This window comes from Engystomops pustulosus, chromosome 3, assembly GCF_040894005.1.
Source record: "Engystomops pustulosus chromosome 3, aEngPut4.maternal, whole genome shotgun sequence".
NCBI lineage: Eukaryota > Metazoa > Chordata > Amphibia > Anura > Leptodactylidae > Engystomops > Engystomops pustulosus.
The window spans coordinates 75,853,944-75,868,923 of NC_092413.1; positions in this window are offsets into that span (position 1 = coordinate 75,853,944).

Genomic DNA, 14,980 nt, shown 5'->3' on the forward strand with positions numbered 1-14,980 from the left:
CATGGCAGAGGAGTAGTTGCGAATAAGCCCCTTGTACCATTCAGTACACCAAGAGGTAATATGCAGCGGTAGATGCTGCCTGCTGTTTACTGATGTCATCCAATGATGTTTCACCTTTGTAACTGGAGTGTGATTGGAGAGTGAGACCACATGACCAGGAGCTGAGGAGAAGTGACGGTGGGAGAGTGCCAACAGTCAGTTCAGTCAGTTAGAGGAGTGAGTGCTGACAGGGAGTTAGTACTGAGCTCTCACCTCATGAGCAGCTCTTTAGGCCCAGCTCCTGACTGAGAAGCAGCTCTTAGCAACAAGCTCTTTAGGCCCAGCTCTGAGAGAGAAGGTCAGAGCCTCTACAGAACACACAGTGACAGTTACTGGGGCAGATTTACTTACCCGGTCCGTTCGCGATCCAGTGGCGCGTTCTCTGCACTGGATTCGGGTCCGGCCGGGATTCATCAAAGCAGTTCCTCCGCCGTCCACCAGGTGGCGCTGCTGCGCTGAAGTCCGCTGGAATGCCTCGAAATACACCGGCCTATCCAGGATGAAGGTGAGTGAAATTTTCGCGACACAATTTTTTTTTTAAATGCGGCGGTTTTTCCGAATACGTCGGGTTTTCGTTCGGCCACGCCCCCCAATTTCTGTCGCGCGCATGCCGGCGCGGATGCGCCAAAATTCGATCGCGTGCGCCAAAAACCCGGGGCAATTCAGGTACAATCGGCGCAAATCGGAAATATTCGGGTAACACGTCGGGAAAACGCGAATCGGGCCCTTAGTAAATGACCCCCACTGTGTCAGTCCACCATCAGGGCTGACACTCAACCAATCCAGGACAAAGCTGTAGCTTCGAGCGTTGGACACAGCTATATTCCAGCCTGCACCTGCATCCAGGCTGGTGACCCAACTCCTGAGGTTCACTCTCCAAGATCACTCTCAGCAAGACCACCATCTGTAAGGAATCGTTTGGCACGTTGCCTGCTGTTGGTTTGAATAAAGAACAGTAAGTTATTTTTGCACAACTTTGCCTCCGTCTGGTCCCTGTTACGGCTGTATCACCATCAAGGGTGCCCCATCCACCATCCAGGGACACGTACTACAGACTCTAAGGGTTGTCCCAAGGAGAACCAGTACCATAGCCTCTCCTTCATCTAATTTCTTGCACACACCACCCACTGGACACCTGCCAGGCTGTGGGACAGCCCTTCGGTCCCCATACCAGGCACCGTGACACTAGGGTGCCTAGGCCGCAACTGCCAGCCACTCCGGTATTCTGGGCCCCGGCTGCCTCCAGGCCCCAGGAAAAAGGCTTGTGTATTACATGGTCAAAGACTACCCTTAAACAGTTTCACACTAAATCATATGAAGAACAAATAAACATAGTAAAAAAACAACAGGAGGGAATAACCTTCTTACACTTGGCAGAACTTAAAGGAAACCTACCATTTGATTTCATGCATTATGAACAAAACATACTTTTAGTATGCTGTAGTTACAAAAAGAAAAAAATATAGTTTTCAGCTCACCAACTCTTATCCATCGGCTGTGCAGGCTGCCGCTCTAGGATCACGAGGACCAAATCGAAGTAGAAGGGAAAAATAGCATGCCGCACCAGGTTTGGATTAAAACCATGTTACTTTAACCCCTTAATGCTCTGCACCGTAGCTCTACGGCGCAGAGGTATAAGGAGTGTATGAAGAGGGCTCACGGGCTGAGTCCTCTTCATACAAAGGTGGGGTTTTTTGCATTTTGCAGAAAACCCCCACCGCTAATAACCGCGGTCGGTGCTTGGACCGATCGCGGCTATTAACCCTGTCATTGCCTCTGGCAAAGTCGCCGGCGGCGCTTAAAGGACGGCGGCGCGTGGGCACCGCCATCTTTTTTACGATCGGCGCGCCCCTGAACGTCATCGGGGGGCGGCGATCGGTTGCCATGGTAGCCATGTAGCCTTGATCTTTTGACACAAGGCTACATGGTTTCTGTAGATTCGTTACAATGAGCCAGTGGCTCATTGTAATGAATGACCTGCAAAAATACCATATATTGCAATATAGAAGTATTGCAGTATATGGTAGGAGCGATCTGACCATCTAGGGTTAATGTACCCTAGATGATCTATGAAATTGTGGGAAAAAAAAGAAAAAAAAAAGTTTAAAAAATAAAAAAAATTAATAAAATATTAAAAATTCAAATCACCCCCCTTTCCCTAGAACTGATATAAAACATAATAAACAGTAAAAATCACAAACATATTAGGTATCGCCGCATCCCAAAATGCCCGATCTATCAAAATATAAAAACGGTTACGGCCGGAGGTGACCTCCGAGGCGGGAAATGGCGCCCAAATGTCCGAAATGCGACTTTTACACCTTTTTACATGACATAAATGAAATAAAAAATTATCAAAATGTCGCACAGACCTCAAAATGGTAGCAATGAAAACGTCGCCTCATTTCGCAAAAAATGACACCTCACACATCTCCGTGCACCAAAGTATGAAAAAGTTAGTAGCGTCAGAAGATGGCAAAAATTTTTTTTTCTTTTTTGTACACATTCGTTTAATTTTTGAAAAATGTATTAAAACACAATAAAACCTATATAAATTTGGTATCAACGCAATCGGACCGACCCAAAGAATAAAGCTGAGGTGTTATTTTGAGTGCACAGTCAAAGTCGAAAAAACTGAGCCCACAAGAACGTGACGTACGTTTGTTTTTTTTTCAATTTTTCCACATTTGGAATTTTTTTTCAGCTTCGCAGTACACGGCATGTTAAAATAAATAACATTACGGGAAAGTAAAATTTGTTACGCACAAAATAAGCCCTCACACAGGTCTGTACACATAAAAATGAAAAAGTTATGGATTTTTGAAGTTGGAGAGCGAGAAATGAGCGGAAAAACCCTACGTCCTTAAGGGGTTAATTCACAATTTTTTGTAAAATGAAGTACAACGGCAAACTTATCCATAACAATGCATCCTGATAAACACTGGGGTAGGTGTAGTGGCAAAAAAGCCTACGCGCTTCGAGCGGACAAAACGCCCTTACTCATGGCCGGTTTATACACAAATGAGACATGGGTATATAGCTCCACTTCTACTCCGCCCTCAAAGCAAAACCATACACGGGCAGAGGAACAGGTGGAGTCACAACCCTAAAATCTTAATAAAAGCACCAGAAAATAAAAAAGACACTACATAATACACTCACCGGCCACTTTAGTAACGGGTTGGACCCCCTTTTGCCTTCAGAACTGCCTCAATTCAACAAGGTGCTGGAAGCATTCCTCAGAGATTTTGGTCCATATTGACATGATGGCATCACACAGTTGCCGTAGATTTGTCGGCTGCACATCCATGATGCGAATCTCCCGTTCCACCACATCCCAAAGATGCTCTATTGGATTGAGATCTGGTGACTGTGGAGGCCATTTGAGTACAGTGAACTCATTTTCATGTTCAAGAAACCAGTCAGATGATTCCAGCTTTATGACATGGTGCATTATCCTGCTGAAAGTAGCCATCAGATGTTGGGTACATTGTGGTCATAAAGGGATGGACATGGTCAGCAACAATACTCAGGTAGGCTGTGGCGTTGCAACGATGCTCAATTGGTACCAAGGGGCCCAAAGAGTGCCAAGAAAATATTCCCCACGCCATGACACCACCACCACCAACCTGAACCGTTGATACAAGGCAGGATGGATCCATGCTTTCATGTTGTTGACGCCAAATTCTGACCCTACCATCCGAATGTCGCAGCAGAAATCGAGACTCATCAGACCAGGCAACGTTTTTCCAATCTTCTACTGTCCAATTTCGATGAGCTTGTGCAAATTGTAGCCTTAGTTTCCTGTTTTTATCTGAAAGGAGTGGCACCCCGTGTGGTCTTCTGCTGCTGTAGCCCATCTGCCTCAAAGTTCGACTTACTGTGCGTTCAGAGATGCTCTTCTGCCTACCTTGGTTGTAACGGGTGGCGATTTGAGTCACTGTTGCCTTTCTATCAGCTCGAACCAGTCTGCCCATTCTCCTCTGACCTCTGGCATCAACAAGGCATTTCCGCCCACAGAACTGCCGCTCACTGGATGTTTTTTCTTTTTCGGACCATTCTCTGTAAACCCTAGAGATGGTTGTGCGTGAAAATCCCAGTAGATCAGCAGTTTCTGAAATACTCAGACCAGCCCTTCTGGCATCAACAACCATGCCACGTTCAAAGGCACTCAAATCACCTTTTTTCCCCATACTGATGCTCGGTTTGAACTGCAGGAGATTGTCTTGACCATGTCTACATGCCTAAATGCACTGAGTTGCCGCCATGTGATTGGCTGATTAGAAATTAAGTGTTAACGAGCAGTTGAACAGGTGTACCTAATAAAGTGGCCGGTGAGTGTACATGTTCTATATATTCCGATAGAAGCATTATTGTCATAGTCAAAGAAAAACCTCTTTACAGTACATATGGAGAAATAGTTGTTCACAAAACTAAGCAATGATTACCAAGTGTGTAAAAACACATCGGAGAGTGTTGTTCACAGGAGATCACCATGGATACACCAGACGGAAGTATACAACGGAATCACATGGGCCACACCCACCAGAAGCGCAAAAACGCAGCTCCCGTGACTGTGTTCACACCTGACATGCACAAGAACGAAAAAGAACATACTGAAGACAAAAGGGAAAAACCTAAAGGTAAATATCAAATGTGACCAAAGAAAGCACCAGATCCTATCGACCAATTGGGAATAAGCTAATAGTCAAATAACAGCTCCTTCCTATAGTTCATTCCCGTTGGGAACCTGGTATTTAGGGCAAAAATCCAGAAAGCCTCACGGTCTAATAGGATTTAGTGTCTATCTCCTCCTCGTAGTGTACCTGTTCCATAACAAAAGCCTCTAAAGAAGAGACCCTTCCCTGGTGACGATCAATAAAGTGCCGTGCTGCTCCAGAGAGGGATTTCCTTCTATCCACTTGCTGAGAGGAATTTAATTTATGCCAGTTATCAATATCCCTAATATGTTCTAACAGCCTTAATTTAAACTTTCTGGTTGTACACCCCACATACATTTGGCCACAGAGTGAACATCTGATGGCATACACTACGAAATCAGAATCACAATTTAAATATTCCATTATGTCATATGTCTTGGTGTTCTCTGAGTTAAAGGGTTTGGTAAAGGTACAAGTTTTGCACGGATGGGACCCGCATTTGATGTAACCAGGACGATTTCTTTTTGGATCCAAAATAGCTTGGGGATATCTTACTGCCAATTGTAGGGGATTTTTTGGCTATTACCTGGACTCCACTGGACAGATTCTTTGTCAGCTTATTGTCCTCCTGTGAAATGGGTAAGTATTTTAAAATAATTTTTTTTAATATCCTGAAATTGGTTGGAGAACTGAAGTGTTTAGCAGGGGGTATCCATTGTTGCCATTTTCATCTTTTTTGTATTGGGATTCCCATTTTGTTTAATGAGCATATCTGCACGGTCCCTACAAGAGACTACATTTTCAGCCCTGTCTAGCATCCAGTTGGGATATTTTCTAGCCCTCAGTCTCTTTTTCATATCAGAAACCTTTAGTATATAATCGGCAGTTTGTCTACAATTTCTCCTGGCTCTATTAATCTCCCCAAGGGGGACCACTTTGACCACATGTGTCAGATATGAGCTGCGGGCATGAAGGATAGTATTTCCAGTGGTCTCTTTACGATGGGTGCATGTCGAGATGAGCCCAGATTTCTCTACCTTCAATTTTAAATCAAGAAATTACATATAAGTCCTATCAACAGACAAAGTAAAATTGAGGTTATAAGGGTTATTATTAATGTGATCGACAAACATTGATACGGCAGACTCATCCCCAACCCACACCAACAGCAGGTCGTCGATGTATCTGCCGTACCAGTGTGTGGCATCACAGAAAGGGTTATTAGTTGTAAAGATATACTCCTCCTCCCACATTGCCATGACCAGGGAGGGCAAAAATCTCGCCCCCATTGACACCCCCTGTGTCTGTAAATAAAATATATCATTAAAACAGAAAAAAATTGTCATAAGATACCAAGTCACCTCCTTGAGAAATAATTATCATCATTATCATCATATCCACTCTTTTAATGTAAAGATCAAGGGCCTGCATGGCAACCCAGTGAGGTATGGAGGTGTACAGTGAGACCATGTCACAGCTGACCCAAGAAAAGTCTGACTGCCACGTGATCCCCTGCACACCCCTCAACACATCACCGGTATCCTGTAAATAACCAGGTATTTTTTTAACAAGAGGCTGTAAAAAGGTGTCAAGCCACTGACATAAAGGTTAATTGAGGGAACCTATCCCTAAAATGATTGGTCTCATAGATGGAGGGTTGGTATCTTTATGAATTTTCAGTGGTGCGTGCATAATTGGTGTGATAGGATTCTTTATTTAAGTATTCGCCCTGCCTATCTGTTAAGGCCCCAAAAGCAACTCTGTCATCTATAATATTATACATCTCCTGTGAAACTTTTTCATGGGGTCAGATGGTAGAACTCGGTATGCCCTATGGTCAGTCAATAACTTCTCAACTTGTGTCTTGTATAGATTTCGTCTCATAACCACAACTGTGCCCCCCTTATCCGCCATTTTGTTGACTCTAGTGTCATCTTCTTGTAAGGACTTAAAGGAAACCTACCACTTGAAATGGTCATTATGACCCACACTAACCAGCAGATAAGGGAAGCTGAGCTGATGCAGGCACATATTTTGGTTAAAAAAATAACAAAATTGATGGATTATAACTCTAGATTATTAACTTTGCTAATAACCCACTAGGCACTTGTCTCTACGTCACAGCACTTGGATTTTAGCATACTAGGGGAGGTATGCAGAGTGCCGTCCCCGCCTCCCCCCACCCTCCCTTCTTTGCTCCTGAGAGGCGGTGACGTCACCGAGCCCTCAGGAGCATTAGAGTATGCGCATCGCCGGCTCACATGGCGTCATGAGACTTGGGCGATAGTAGGCGCGGCCGCCATGTAACTGCCTGTATTGAGCTGTGATTTTTTTTTCTATATTCATATAAATGCTATGCTCACACACATTCCGCTTGTATTGCATTGACGTTTGCGGTATGTTGGCGTTTATGTGGCATTTGCGTGGCATTTCCACTTACCTAGAGTTTGCGTCATGTTTATGCTTATGTGGCATTTGCATGGGGTTTCACGCTTACAAGGCATTTGCGCTGTGTTTATGCTTAGGCTTTGTGTTGCGATTACATTGCATCTGCGTCACGTTTGTGTTTGCATCGTATGGCGTTTGCGTCACATTTCCGCTTAGGTGGCATTTGTGTCGCACTTCTGCTTGCTTGGCGTCAAGTTTTCGCTTATGCTGCGTTGCATGTCCACTGTGTTTATGCTAACGTGTCATTTGTGGAGTGTTTCTGCAAAACTTCCTTTGTGTCGTGCTTCAGCTTACGTGCTGTTAGCCTTTGCATCACAGTTACGTTTATCCTGCATTTGCGTTTATGTCGAATTTGACTCCTGTTTATGCATACATGTGCTTGCGCTTACGTTACATTTACAATTCCATGCCATCACGTTTGTATTTATGTTTGCGGTTGTCACGTTTACACTTACAATGACCAAACATAGATCACAATGGTCAGATACTGGGACAAATATCTCTCGAACCATGGGGACTAGAAGGGAAATTCAAAGTGTCCCAAATCTGTGTAGCAGCCCCTACAGAATGGTATGCAGTTCTCCACATGTGTGAGGTGGTCTTTAAGACTACACATGAGACACTTTGTAAAAACTACCCCCAGCTAAAAGACCTTTCCGGGCTTGAATCATGGCTAAGGAAAGGCACAATGCCCAGAAGCGTCATTTCATTATTCCATGACTAGATACTGAGCAAAAACTCATTAAGTTGGCAAATATCATGGTATGGGAGAAAGACCTAAACACTACTTTCTCAGACGCACAGATTAAAGCTATACATGGGAACTCACACAGGTTCTCAAGGTGTGTGTGGATACAAAAAAACGCATATAAGACAGTGACAAGATGGTACAACACCCCAGCAGTACTAAAACAAAAAGGACTAGACAGATTTAGAGACTTGCTGGAGATGTGGACCAGGGAAAGGGACCCTATGTCACATCTTATGGGGATGTCCACTTATTGAATCTTTTTGAATGGAGATTGAGAAGCAAATCACACAAGTAATGGGTAAAAAAATAACCCTCACACCAAACTCCATATTGTTGTGGCTACCACATAAAACACCAAGCAAAAACAATTTCCCCACCCAGTTGATCCAGGCAGCTAGGCTAGTAATCTCGGCAAAGTGGCTGCAAACAGACCCCCGAATAGCTCTTAACTTGACAATGTAACAAATATCATTCACTATACAAATCAAAGCTAAACAAAGCAGTGGATCCATCAAAGACCTGGACACCAAAGTTTTAAGATTATGAGTTCTTAGACCTCTGGGTAGTCTATAGCTCCTACGTGAGCTTGAAAATGTTCATGCCCACTTGACCTGACAGAGTGATGAAGGGCTACGAAATGTGTTTTCTATTGTTATAAAGAAAATAAAAAGATTAAAAAAAAAGAAACCTGTGCCAATGATTTTAGAAGTTTAGTAAGGCCCTTTGAAGTGGTTTGCCCATGAAAGAAAGTTCAAAAATTTTAATTCCCTAACGATGTTTACGTCATAAAGATATTTTTAACCCTCTTACTTTTATTTTACTTATTGCAGTTTTAGCTCCTATAACTCAGTGATGGTCAGTGTAAAATTCACTATAAAAACACTCTGCACACACTTCATGATTCCTCTGTGCTATGAGATGCTGTATGCCGGCAATGTGCTTAGATTTTTAGAGTACAGGGTTTAGCTATACTTGTATTTAGCGCCTGAACATTCTACTGGATTCTGATATGAGAGATCCATGAGATGAATATAAAATACAATTACAGTCTCAGCTCTGCTAACTCACCTATAACACATACAGAGCTATTTGACTCCCTACAGGATATAGACCTTATATTGCCTGTAGCTTTTAGAGTAAGTCTCTGCACAATGCTGCTTGCCAGCAGAAAGCTCCTGTGTCTGAGTTGGTCTCTTAAAGGACACCTGTCATCAGGTCTGTGTCACTAGTCCTGTCACCTCTACCTGTTGGAGCAGCTCACAAGGATCCCATCCCAGCCTTTATCTAGTTATTTCATACATTATTCATTGTAAAATCATCTATTTTTTATCATGTAAATGAGGCTGGTCACATGGTCAGAGGCAGTGATGTCACCCCTGTTACCCCTCCCCTCTCCTCCCCCTGCTCATGTCTGTGTGTAATGTATAGCTAGTCTGTGTATGTCATCTGCTGACATGCTGCATCCTCCTAATATACAGGTGAGAGACACAGACATCAGCTACACATGAATCTGACATGTTCTGCTGTAACATGGCTGCCTGGAGCTGCTCTATCTCTCCTAAACACACACACACACACATGCACACACAGGCTGCAGGGAGCGTGGCCACCAGCACCAGGAAGCACATCATACAGCCTCACATCATTATACAGGCTGTCAGTCAAGCACTGGGGGGTGTGGCTGTGCCTCCTACTCATGAATAGAGTGGACAGCTTGAATATGCTAATGCTTCATTGGACATTTCACAGGTCATTTGCATACAGCTTTAGGACCTCATTGCTTAGGTTTACAGGCATGTAGAGGGGCAATGAAAGGATAGAGGCAATGCTCTCTAATGGCAGTTTATGAAAATATATTTAGTTTAGGGGGTTATTTTGCATGACGGGTTCTCTTTAATATAGGAGGGGGAGGGATATTAGGCAGAGAGCACTGCAAACAAGAGAAGAAACTGACCATAGTCAGAAGATTCACGGTTGGATCCGGGTGCAACAGTGGCGGATTAAGTGTCCCTTGGGTCCTGGGCTGTTCACACGACAAGTTCTTAGTCCAGCAGTGTGGTGTAAGTGGGGGATTTTATCCCTATATAATGAAGGGATGTGTTATATGTGGGGTAGCGTGCGGTCAGTTGTGTTGTGAGGGTTATATATTATTTAGGAGCACAGTGTTGTTATCCAGGAGACTTTATACTGTAAGTGACTGTGGTATTTTTAGGGACGCCGGGTGGAGATGCTGCATGGAGCTGAAGATATCTGGCCGTGAATCCGGAATAAAGTTCTACTGATGGAAGAGATTGTCATTTATAAGGTACTAGATGCCACTAATGTCTCTCGGATCCTGTAGTCAGTCACACAGTGTCAGGGAATTGTCTGTAGGGTTGTTAATTGTTAGTAAAGTTTAAGGATTTACTTAACAGGGAGCTGGGGGGGGGGGGCACAGCATTTTAATATTCGCCTCAGGCAGCAAATATGCTAGAATCGGCCCTGCAACTAACCACATAAGGAAGTGTGTCTAGGCGGTGTTCCAGTGAGGCATAAGAGTGAGACCAGGGCAGAGTGCTTAAGGGTGCAGGGGAAAGGCTATCTTCTTGCTGTACCCACAACTTATTTTTCCTACTGTGGAACCAGTCAAGTATCCTTGTGTATCAGGCATCAAGGAAGTAGCTCCTGCAGTCAGGAAGTCCCAGGCCCCCCTGCAGTTTTCTCAGTATCATTGTGGCCTTCACTATCCTGGGGGTGAGGAGGACCAGAGGAACTTATTAAGAAGGCTCGACAATTTCTGGAAGAACAGTTTGGGCAGGTCCAACGGGATAGTTTGAAAGGGGTATAAGTGACTTGGTAGTATGGTCATCTTAACACAGTTAACTCTACACACCCAGGAAACACCCAGTTTGCTAGATGCCTCTTCACAGCTTGCAGAAATGTATTGTAGTTCAGGGTGTACGTGGATTTAAGGTTTGAGGGGATTTGGATCCCCAAGGAGGTGATGGCTTTCTGCTACCAAGAAAAAGGGTATCTCAGGCGCAAATCTCGTATCTCAGATTCCGGGAGGCCGAGGCCCATCGCCACACTTTTGGTTACATTTATTTTATGGTTACCAAAGTGACCAAATGTTTCAAGGGCTTCCAAGAGTGGGGGTAGGGAGTTACCTGGGTTTGTTAGGTATAAAAGGACATCACCTGCAAAAGCAGAGCATTTGTAGTTGCGGTCTCCGACCAGGATGTCTGGGTGTGACCTAATGGCAATGAAGAGACGTTCTATTGCCAGGGCATACAAAAGTGGAGACAGGGGGCATTCCTGTCTAGTTCCATTTTTGTTGGAGAAGGGGGGTGAAAATGAACCATTGATTATGATTTGCGCTTGTGGGGCACTCTAGAGGTTTTTTTTCCCAACTCTTTATTTATTTTGTTTTAATGTTAACCCCTTATGGACGCAGCCATTTTGTAGCTTAAGGTTCAGTCCCATTTTTTGTATTCTGAGATTGTTTTTTCTCCACCTGTTGTACTTCATTTTAGTTGTAAATTTTGGCTGATAAGTTTTGCGTTTATTTACAAAAAAAAAAAGAAAATATGTGGAATTATTTGAAAAATTTGCCATTTTCGAAATTAGAAATCATTGCGTTTTCAGGCAGATAGATTTACCACCTAAATAAGTTGCTGAATAACATTTCCCATATGTCTATTTTATATTTTCATAATTTTTGAAATGTCTGGATAATTTATTTTGAAGTCACACGGCTTACAAACCGAATATCGATTTTCTGTATTTTCAGAATTTACTATTTTGGGGATAAATACAGTTTTAAATGAAATTTTACATATTTAGCAATAAAACACCCTATATATTCAAGCCATTTTCAAATCTGCACCTCTCAAGCTATCAGAAAAAGCTTTTAGGAAGATTGTTAACCCCTTGAGATCTTTATAGTAATTGAATCAAAATGGAGGTGAAATTTAGAAAGGTCAAATTGTGCCGGTTATACATTCATTTAGCCCTAAAATGTACACATTTCCAGAAGATAAAAAGAGAAAACCCACATTTATCCCGATTTCAGACTCCCCCCACATGTGGACGTTACTTGTGTTATGGGCGCACAGCGAGGCGCAGAAAGGAAGGAGGGACCTGCGGCTGTCAGGATTTTAGTTTCCTTTGCTTTTTCCATTGTTACCATTTTTGAGTTGTTATCCCCTATTGTTGAAAATTTAGGAACTTTTTTTTTGAGGTCATGAGTAGAAACTGGATTTTTTACTTTTTTTTTTCCATGTTCACCGTATAGCCTAATAATCATGGTATCTTTATTCTATGGGTCGATACAATTACGGGGATATCATACATGAATATTTTTTCTTATGTTTTACTAAATTTGACAAATAAATCGCTGTCTTCCAAGTGGCATAACAATTTTACATTTTTGGCTATGGAGCTGGTTGATGGCTTGATTTTTGCTGGACATGTTGTACTTTGCAACAGTATTATTCTGGAGTACATGTTTCGTTGATCATTTTTTGTGGGATTCAATAGGTAAAAATCATAAATTTTGGCAGGTTTTTAACATTTTTTTTTCACAGCGTTCATTGTACGGGTTCAATATTTACAGTATTTTTCGGAGTATAAGGCGCACCGGAGTATAAGGCGCATAATCAATAAATGCCTGCTAAAACGACTAGGTTCATATATAAGGCGCACCTGATTATAAGGATGAATGACCAGCAGGTGGCAGACCTGTGCACAGTTAAAGGCAGCTGTTGTATGTAAGTACGGTTCATATATAAGGCGCACTGGACTATAAGGCGCACCTTTGATTTCTGAGAAAATCAAAGGATTTTTAGTGCGCCTTATAGTACGAAAAATACGGTATTTAATTTTATTCTACGGATTGTTACGGACGCGGTGATACTATATATGTGGGGTTTGTGTTATGATTTAGACTTTTTTGAGCGTTATACGTCTCTTTATATGTTTTGGGGCTTCTGGGATATTTAAGTGATTTATGAAGTTATTTTTTTATTGAAAAACATTTTTTTTTTTTTTTTTTAACTTATTCCACCATGGGACATGAACAAGCAATCATCTGACTTAACGGTAACACCCGCGATCGGTGCTAGCACCAACCGCGGGTGTAATCACAGCAGTCGGTGCTAGGGTTAAAGTACACTAGGGAGTCCGAAAAATAGTAAAAATAAAAATAAAAAAAAAAAGTTAAAAAATTATAATAACAAAACCTAAAAATTCAAATCACCCCCCTTTACCTAGAACTGACATAAATATAAATAAAAACAGTAAAAATCCTAAACACATTAGGTATCGATGCCCGATATATATCAAAATATATTAACGGTTTTTCAATGTGTTTAACCCCGTAACGGAAAATAGCGCCCAAAGTCGAAAATGGCACTTTTAAGTCAGAGTTAAGTTTAGCTATGGGCTGATAGCTTGCGCATATCAGGGGATCCTTACCAGGTTTAGGAAGTACTGTGATGTAGGAAAAGAGCATGGTAGATGGAATAAGGGTACCCCCAAGGAAGGCATTGAACAACTGGACCATGTGAAGCAACAAAATTTTGTAGTAGGCATAGGTACAACCATCAGGGTAGGGGGCTTGCATCCGTCCGGCTTATTGCTTGCCTGCCCAGTACCTGGAGGCTGTAGAGGGTTGGCGGAGTAGGACTGCTAGGAGAGCTGTAGAGGAGCTCTGCGCCTGCCTGCGGGAACTACAGGATGTCTGCCTCAGAAGCAGCAGTGGCGCTTGACGGCGCCACCTTTTCTGCAGACGCCCGGGTCCCTCTGAGGAAGAAATCTGTCAGCGTACTGCTCTCTTGGAATCAAGACACCACTATAGAGGGTTTTAAGCTTTGCCCTTATTATCGGACCGAGTTCAATTTGGGATAGGATCTCTTCTAGGAAGTCCTAGTCCACTCGATCGAACACCTTTTTGGCATTGAGCGAAAGAAAGAGAGTGGGAACTGTTTGGTGTATCAGGGAGAAGGACTTCAGGGTATTATCCCGTGCCTCACTGGTGGGTATGAATCCCACTTGATCAGGGTGGACTACGTCTAACAGAAGGTGGGTTAGTCGACAGGCTAGCACCTTAGAATAGATTTTGGTATCTGTTGATGAGGTATATAGGTCTGTAGCTGGGGCACAGCTGGGGTCCTTCCCTCATTGAAGGTGAAGGGAGGTTGTATATAGAATGATAGTAGGATGAGAAAGCCAGTTTTGATTGAAGCTATGCATATTGATGCTCGCTTGTCATACGGAGGGCCTTGGCAATTAACTACCCATGCTTATCCCCCCACTCGTAAAAGGAATGGGAGCACAAATGTTTGAAGCGTTTTTTGTTTGGCTTCAAGGAGGATGTTGACTTAGTGTAGTTCTCGAAGGGTTGCGAGTAGGAGGTTTCGTTTATGTTTAGCCTCAAGGTCATGGAGTGGTCATGAGAGATTTAAGTTTGGCACTAGCAGCCCTTTCAAGCGGGAACCGTCTTTTATAAGAATACCCCTTAGGATGGGCTTCAGGATTGCCCATTTAAAAGCAGCAATTGTGGTGTTGAGTTGGTGGTCTAGGTGAAATTTGTTAGTAACCTCTTTTAGCTCAGAAAGGCAGAGCTGGTCTTGTAGTAAGGATTCATTTATGTTCTCTCCGTGTTTGCATGGGTTTCCTCCGGGTCCTCCCACACACCAAAACATACTGGTAGGAGGTTTAGCTTGTGAGCCCGATGGGCACAAGGACCAATTTTTTCATGCATTGTGCAGCGCTGCGTAATCTTTATGCGATATATAAAGAATTATTATCTCCAGTTGAAGGGAGAGCACCTTCCTGGTAGTAGAGAAAGGGTGCATGTTACAGGAGCATAATCTGAGGTAATAATCAAACCGACCTCGAAGCTCAGAGCAGACGAAAGTAGGTGATGTTGGACATCGATGTAGTCGATTTTGCTGTAAGAGTTGTGCACCTGTGAGTAAAACATATAGTCCCTATCCTCTGGGTGATGTAACCGCCATATGTTGCATAACTGCATAGAGTGAAGAAGTTTGAGGCGATTGAGCTTGGCATAAGACGCTGAGGATTTATCTGTAGAGTTTTG